The 7,317-nt window shown below is 28.4% G+C and overlaps 1 long non-coding RNA gene across 1 annotated transcript; it reads left to right on the top strand.

The window, feature by feature from the left end:
- Positions 1–3,088: 3,088 nt before the first annotated feature.
- Positions 3,089–4,509, top strand: LOC140883785 (uncharacterized). Its single transcript, XR_012150463.1, has 2 exons — positions 3,089–3,918; positions 4,141–4,509. It is a non-coding gene; the product is annotated as an uncharacterized lncRNA (long non-coding RNA).
- The last annotated feature ends 2,808 nt before the right edge of the window (positions 4,510–7,317 follow it).

Raw genomic sequence — 7,317 nt, 5'->3', positions numbered from 1 at the left:
CCCGCATATGGCAAAAGTCGCCCCGAACTCGCTCCGTTGCCATTCTTATTTGTGACTTCATGCTATTCTCGGGATCACAATAGGAAATATTTTGAATTCGAGACAACACCCGAAGAAATTATACCGACAATTTCGACTTAATTTACACATCTCATTATTATTTTATAAAAGATTTAATTACAATTATGAGTAGCATTATATGTTTCTATAAGTAGAAATATCAAATACATCCGATTTTTCTTATATGATATCTTTGGTTCATTAAGTCTTGTGAACGAAAAACTGGATCCACCTTAAAATAGTTAATTGATTTGAGTCTAAAATATGATTTCAGGAAAGGATAAATCTTGGACAAAAAACTATTAAATTATTAGAACAATCACCATATATCCATCTTAAAGTGGCCACTTAACATGAATCGAATATTAAATGCTAGAGAAACTATCAAAAATATTCATGTAAGTTGATTTGTTTTGGTTTCTTAATTTTATTAGTAGTTAGTTTGGTTTTAGTCCAATAAATTGTATATGATTCTTTTCTTCATTTTCACCGGATCATTATTGATGTAATGTGAGAGATGCCATATATCCTACGTCAAGCTAGCAGTTTTCACGTACCACGTCAGCACTCTGACGAAAACGATTAAAAGTTTTTTTTGTTTGTTTTATAAAGACACACTTATCGAACTAAGAACAAATTTTGGCTACTTTATCACATTACCAAAAGCCAAAACAGGCCAATTTACGTGACGATTTTTGTAAAATTTTCTATGAAAAGTATTTTTTTAATTATTTCTCATATGAAAAAGATGGATATGATTGAAATAACTGTAGGGTCCTTGTTTATGGTTGAGGGATAAATTTTGGGAGACTTTCAACAAGAATGAGGGGAAAAATCTCATATTGTACGTTGTCTTGTAAGAATTTTATTTTATTTTTAAAAAATAAAGGATATTGTTGTGTTTCAAAAACAATTGAGGGCATTTCGTATTTTGGGCTCAATTATAGAGCCTAAAAAAATGTCAGAGTTTTGTCAAGCAGCGGGAACACACAATATCTTATACAGGGACTTATCAGGAACAACTTGAATTCGCTTTTGGGGATTTATAGGAAATTTTCCTTTTTTTTAAAAACTTAATCTAAATTTTTTAATATTTAATTTAATTTATCATATCACTCTTTAATATAACTTTCTATGATTCAAATGTATCATAAAAGAAGATCATGATGTTTTATTTACTTAACACGAATGTATTAATATAATTTTAAACTTTTAGGCAACTGAATATTTTATGATAGATATAGATTTATACAAGCCAACAAAAACAAACGAGTTTTGGTATTATAATTTTATGGGAAATTCCATCTTTATTTAACATACACATAATTTGTCAATTTTGACCTCATCATATTCATCGAATTTACAAAAACATCATCAAAAAAATTTCAAATTTGTATAAAAAAATGAAAATTTTGACAATACACAATGTAAAACTTTGATTTTGGTTCACAAATTAATAAAGTGTAGATTTTAAAGTTTTTTTTAAAAAAATATTTTTTTATTATTTATCGTATGAAAAAGATGGATCTGATTAAAATAAGTGTAGGGTCCTTGTTGTTTATGGTTGAGGGATAAATTTTGGAAGACTTTCAACAAGAATGTGGGGAAAAAACTCATGTTGTACGCTGTCTAATAAGAATTTTATTTTATTTTTAAAAAGTAAAGAGTATTGTTGAGTTTCAAAAGCAAGTAAAGACATTTTTGTATTTTAGGCTCAAATAGAGAACTGAAACAAATATCAGAGTTTTGTCAAGAAGTGGGAACACACAATATCTTATACAGGGACTTATCAGGAACAACTTGAATTTGCTTTTGGGTATTTATTGGTAATTTTTCTTCTTTTTTTTTTTTAAATCTTAATCTAAATTTTTTAATATTTAATTTAGTTTATCATATTACTCTTTAATATAACTTTCTATGATTCAAATGTATCGTAAAAGAAGATCATGATGTTTTTTATACTTAACACGAATCTATTAATATAATTTTAAATTTTTAGGCAACTGGATATTTTATGATAGATATAGATTTATACAAGCCAACAAAAACAAACGAGTTTTGGTATTATAATTTTATGGAAAATTCCATCTTTATTAAACATACACATAATTTGTCAATTTTGACCTCATCATATTCATCGAATTTACAAAAGCATCATCAAAAAAATATCAAGTTTGTATAAACAAATGAAAATTTTGACAATACACAATGTAAAACTTTGATTTTGTTTCACATATTAATAAAGTGTAGATTTTAAAGTTTTTTTTTAAAAATATTTTTAGAAATATATTAAATTGGTGATAAATCATAAATGCTTTGTTTTTGTTAAAGAAATATATTTACGACAACTATATCATATTAATATTAGCATTAACATATCGTTATTATAGATATTTTTATTATGGTAATAAATATTATTAAATAATTATTAGAGATTTTTGTAAAGTTAAAATAATTAAAATTTAATAAACACATAATATTTATAATTATATTCATAAAAATACTTGTCCCACATAGAAAATTCAAAAAATAATTTTCTATTTATAAAATGAATTCCACAATCTTTGGTTTGCCGGGCTCAGTCGCGAGAGCCTGTAACCATAGCTGGGGCAATAAGTTTGTGGAGTTGAGTGAAGTTGTGCACACTATCTTCCAAAGGAAAACCTTGAGCCCGGACTTGACCGCTGATAGCTGGCGATGGTGGTCCCATCGTTCACAAGAGTTAATGACTCTTTATTGCCGGTTTGACAGAGCAGCACAGTATATCGGTTTCTAACTCGGGTTTGTAGATAGTGTTGACACCTCATTCAAACCACCAAACTTTTTTAGCCACATTTTTATCTTTTAATTTTCAATTTCTAAAATTATTTTATTTGCTCATTCCTCTTTCCTCATTTTCATCTTTTAATCTTCAATTTCTAAAATTATTTTATTTGCTCATTCCTCTTTCCTCCGCCACATCGAAATAATTATTTCTTCAATTTCTAAAATGATTTTATTCGTTCATTCCTCTTCCTTCCTCTTTCAATTAGTTCTTCATATTTCCTTCTCTCGTGATGTTTGGGCAGCGGGGAAAGAGGAGGAACTGGGTGGCGGGATCTATCACTAGCGAATTTCTCTTGCAAATTCCCATGATATTGTGCCCGATACCGTAAGAAATTCTTCTATGTCTTCATCCCTTTGATTCATCAACGCCACCATCACAGGTGGTCCACCACCGGCCAGAGCGAGATACCGATGGAGAAGAGCCAAAATTCAGGTCCCATTTTTATGATTGAACCCTCTTTTCTCGTCCCTATTGATTTTTTCATTTATTTGTTTTCGGTAATCTCTGTATTTAACGAAATAGGAGGTTAAGTGATTTTCAGACCATATGTGATCAGTTTTGTTTTGGTTTATGCTAGGAGGATGAGTTCTTGTTTGTGTTTTTTGAAGGAAAATGTATGAATCTTCAAAACACGGTGGATATACACAAACTAAGTAGTGATGGAAGTATGGGTAAATCAAACGTGGTAGAACATTATTGAGATAAACTGTTTTTAAATTTAATAAGAACATAAATTGGGTGCTTATAAATTTTTTTTATGATGTTGTTTTACTCTAAATTTGGCATCGCGTATGTGCATGATTTTGATCTCGGTTGTATGTTTTGAAACACTACTTTGTTATGGTGTTGCGTCTGAGTTCCAAAAAATAAAGTTGAGAATGGAAAACGTTGCCAAGACTCAGATGACATTGAAAGGGATTTATGATTTCAAGGATCAAGCAGCAAAACGTATGACGCTCTTCTATTGGAAGAAGATGAGGTTGTGGGCATTGAAGAACCAAAGAAACAGCTTGTACAAACTTATCACAGAGGTATTTTCTAATGGAAAAATGATACCTGATGTACATATCAAATTTTTTTTGACTTATTCGAATTTCATCTTAAGCATTCCGGTTTTCTTGACAACTTTAATCTATAAAAACAAACTGAATTGGTTTCTTCTTGTTCTTGTTCATCTGTTTTTTGTAATGTATTAACAAACTGATGTAGTTTCTTCTTGCTTTTGCTCTTTATGTTTTTCGGAATTGCAATAGCTCATTGGCTCTCCCGATGATGCTAGTCTTGGATTTCTTAGGAGTGACAATGCCAGAAGATACGTGAGACAGCTCCCGCAATACCCGAGGCAACAATTTTCTGCTAGATTTTGTAACACTTCTCCGGGGGGCTCTGGATTTATTAGAAAAAATGCTAGTTTTCGACCCACCCAAGCAGACGTATTACAGGTATATAAGCCTTTCAAAGAATGTTTTTTTTGGTAAATAGTGATCTAAAGTTACATTTGCCACCTTTAGCTAAACCCTGTGCAAATTGTTTTAATTTTTGGAATTGAACCATGATTTTGGATCCTAATACTTGAACTATGTAAATCCTTCATCTCTATATCAAGGCACGACTTTGAGTCATCTGAAAGGTGGATGATGTATGCCTCAATCATGGAAGGTAGATAAGATGATGGCCCTCTGCCCGGGAATGGAATTACATTTACAACCAATCTTCATTTATTTTTAAATTTTAGGTAATTATTTTAATAAACACATAATTAATTCCCACATGAAAAACTTGCTCGACTCAGAATTTTTATTTTTATAAACATGAACTTGTCTCATTTTGTTAAAATCGAAATTTATTTGGTTCGTTTTTTCGGATTACATATTTCAAAATTGAATCGACCGAAAAAAACCAAAATTTATTAAATGAATAATTTATTATATTTATATTATATACTTTATGTTATAATTTTAGTGAATGATCATTTTTATTAGTTTATTGTTACTTTGAATTTAAAGGTTATAAATCATGTAAAAAGATAACATATTATATTTTACAATATATTTATATCATTAATTAAAATAAGAGATTTGATATTTCCACTTCATTTTTTGTTATTTGCACTTCATTTGTGAATAAATTTGTACTTTATTTTACATATATAGTGGAGTGTAAGTAACACAAAATGGAGTGTAAATATCAACTATTTTAAAATAATTGTATCTAAAACCGAATTACCGAACCGTTCTGGAGAAAATCAAACTGAACCGGAGGCCAATGGTTCGCATGTCGAATAACATATTTCTAAAACCGAAAACCGAAAAAAAAATCGAACCAAACCAAACGATGAACACCTGTAATTGTCCCGTGAATTCGCATTGTCTTAGATAGCAGTGTCTATCTCGGTTATATTAATGATTTTTTTTAATTGTAAATAACACTAGATTCTCATTTTGCGAAATTGATTAAATACTTTTCTTTTCTTTTTTTTTTTTAAAAAAAAATCATTTTACAGAAAAATCCATATAAATTAATAATTTAACACCATGAAATTTAATAATTTATATAGATATTAATTAATCGATATATTACTAATGTATTATTTTGTAGAACGGATTTCAATCTCTATAATACATAGTAATTAAATAGATATATAACTAAAAGTTTTCGTATTATTTTCTTAAAAAAAAGTTTTTTTTATCTAGGTGAAATTGGATATGTTCGCAAGTGCAAAACTTAGAAAAAAAATTAAAATTGGTGAAATTTAAAATATAATTTAATGAATTTGAAGATGATACAATATTTTTGTAACTAGTTATGCGAAAAGAAGTGTGTTTGGAGAATAAAGTGGTAGTTCGAAATTCATTGTTTTGCATATATTATCGGAGATTGGAGAAATTTTGACTAGATATTTCGAAAATTCTTTATTTAAATTCAATTGTCTGATTAACAATAGGACATTCATATAGGAAAATATTTTTTGTTTGCTCTATTAATTTTTAAAAGTTTGGTTTGTGTATACAAACTTTTTTTTTTTTTTTTGTGATTTTGGTCCAATTATTGATGTGAGTCTATGATAGTTTGACACGTCAACATTTTCCGATGTCATGTCATTATTTTTCGATTTCATATCAGCATTTTCCGGTGCCATAAGCGGTTGGAAAAAAATCAGCGAAAATTAAAATTTAGTATGCCAAAACCAAATTTGAAAGTTAAAGAACCAAAACTAAAAAATAGACAAGTTAGTAGACCAAAACAATTATTTTCCCCATCCATATTTATAGGACAAATTATAATCGAAAAAGCTTTCCGAATATGAAAATTATATAAATATTAGTTCAAATATGTTGTATCGAAGAATGCTTGAAAATTTATATTATAGGATTAATAAACATAAAAATACAAACGACAAAATATGTAAAAAAAAAATACATGAAATGAAATTTATAAAACTTACAGAATATTTTTTTAAAAAATAAATTCTTATAATAAAATATGATTCATGAACAAAAGTTAACATTTTAAAAATCTCCAAAAATATTTATAAACATTGAGGATAATTGTGGAATATGAAAAGTTTTTTAAAGGTAAAAATGACAAATTATAATGTTACACCATTTACAAAAATGCAGAAGAAGAAGAAGAAAAAATCAATCTTGCTTCTAACACAGTTATGTGAAGCATGAACTTGATAAAATTCTTAATTTGTTTCAAAAAAGGTTTTTTTAAAAAAATCTTTTGTGACTAGGGATGACAATGGACCCGTCCCGTTTGGGGCAGGTTAAAACCCGATCAAACGGGTTGTGGGCGAGGGGGTCGGGTCTTGGTCAACGGGTTCAGGACGGGTCCGAGGTTTCAGTGAACCCGCATATATCTATATATATATATATACATATATATATATACATATACATATATATAAATAGAAATAGAATATCACTCTAAAAAAAATAGAAATAGAATATAAATAATATATTATGTACATACATATATATATATATATATATATATTATATATATATATATATATATGTATATATATATATATATATATATATGTAATATAATATATTAAATATATAGTGGATATATTTATATAAAATATATAATTAAATATGCACTTACATATATTATATATTTCATTTAATATATATGCATGTATGTATATTTAAAATTTAATAATTCAATTAATAAATTTAAATTTAAATCTAAGCGTGTTGACGGGTCCAACCGGGTTTTAATGCGGAGGGGGTCCCAAAAAAGGCGGGGCGGGTTTGGGTCCGGGCCCAATTTATACCGGGCGGGATGGGTCCCGCATATGGCAAAAGTCGCCCCGAACTCGCTCCGTTGCCATTCTTATTTGTGACTTCATGCTATTCTCGGGATCACAATAGGAAATATTTTGAATTCGAGACAACACCCGAAGAAATTATACCGACAAT

This window comes from Henckelia pumila, chromosome 2 (genome assembly GCF_033568475.1).
Source record: "Henckelia pumila isolate YLH828 chromosome 2, ASM3356847v2, whole genome shotgun sequence".
Taxonomy (NCBI): domain Eukaryota; kingdom Viridiplantae; phylum Streptophyta; class Magnoliopsida; order Lamiales; family Gesneriaceae; genus Henckelia; species Henckelia pumila.
This window is presented reverse-complemented; position numbering and strand designations above follow the sequence as displayed.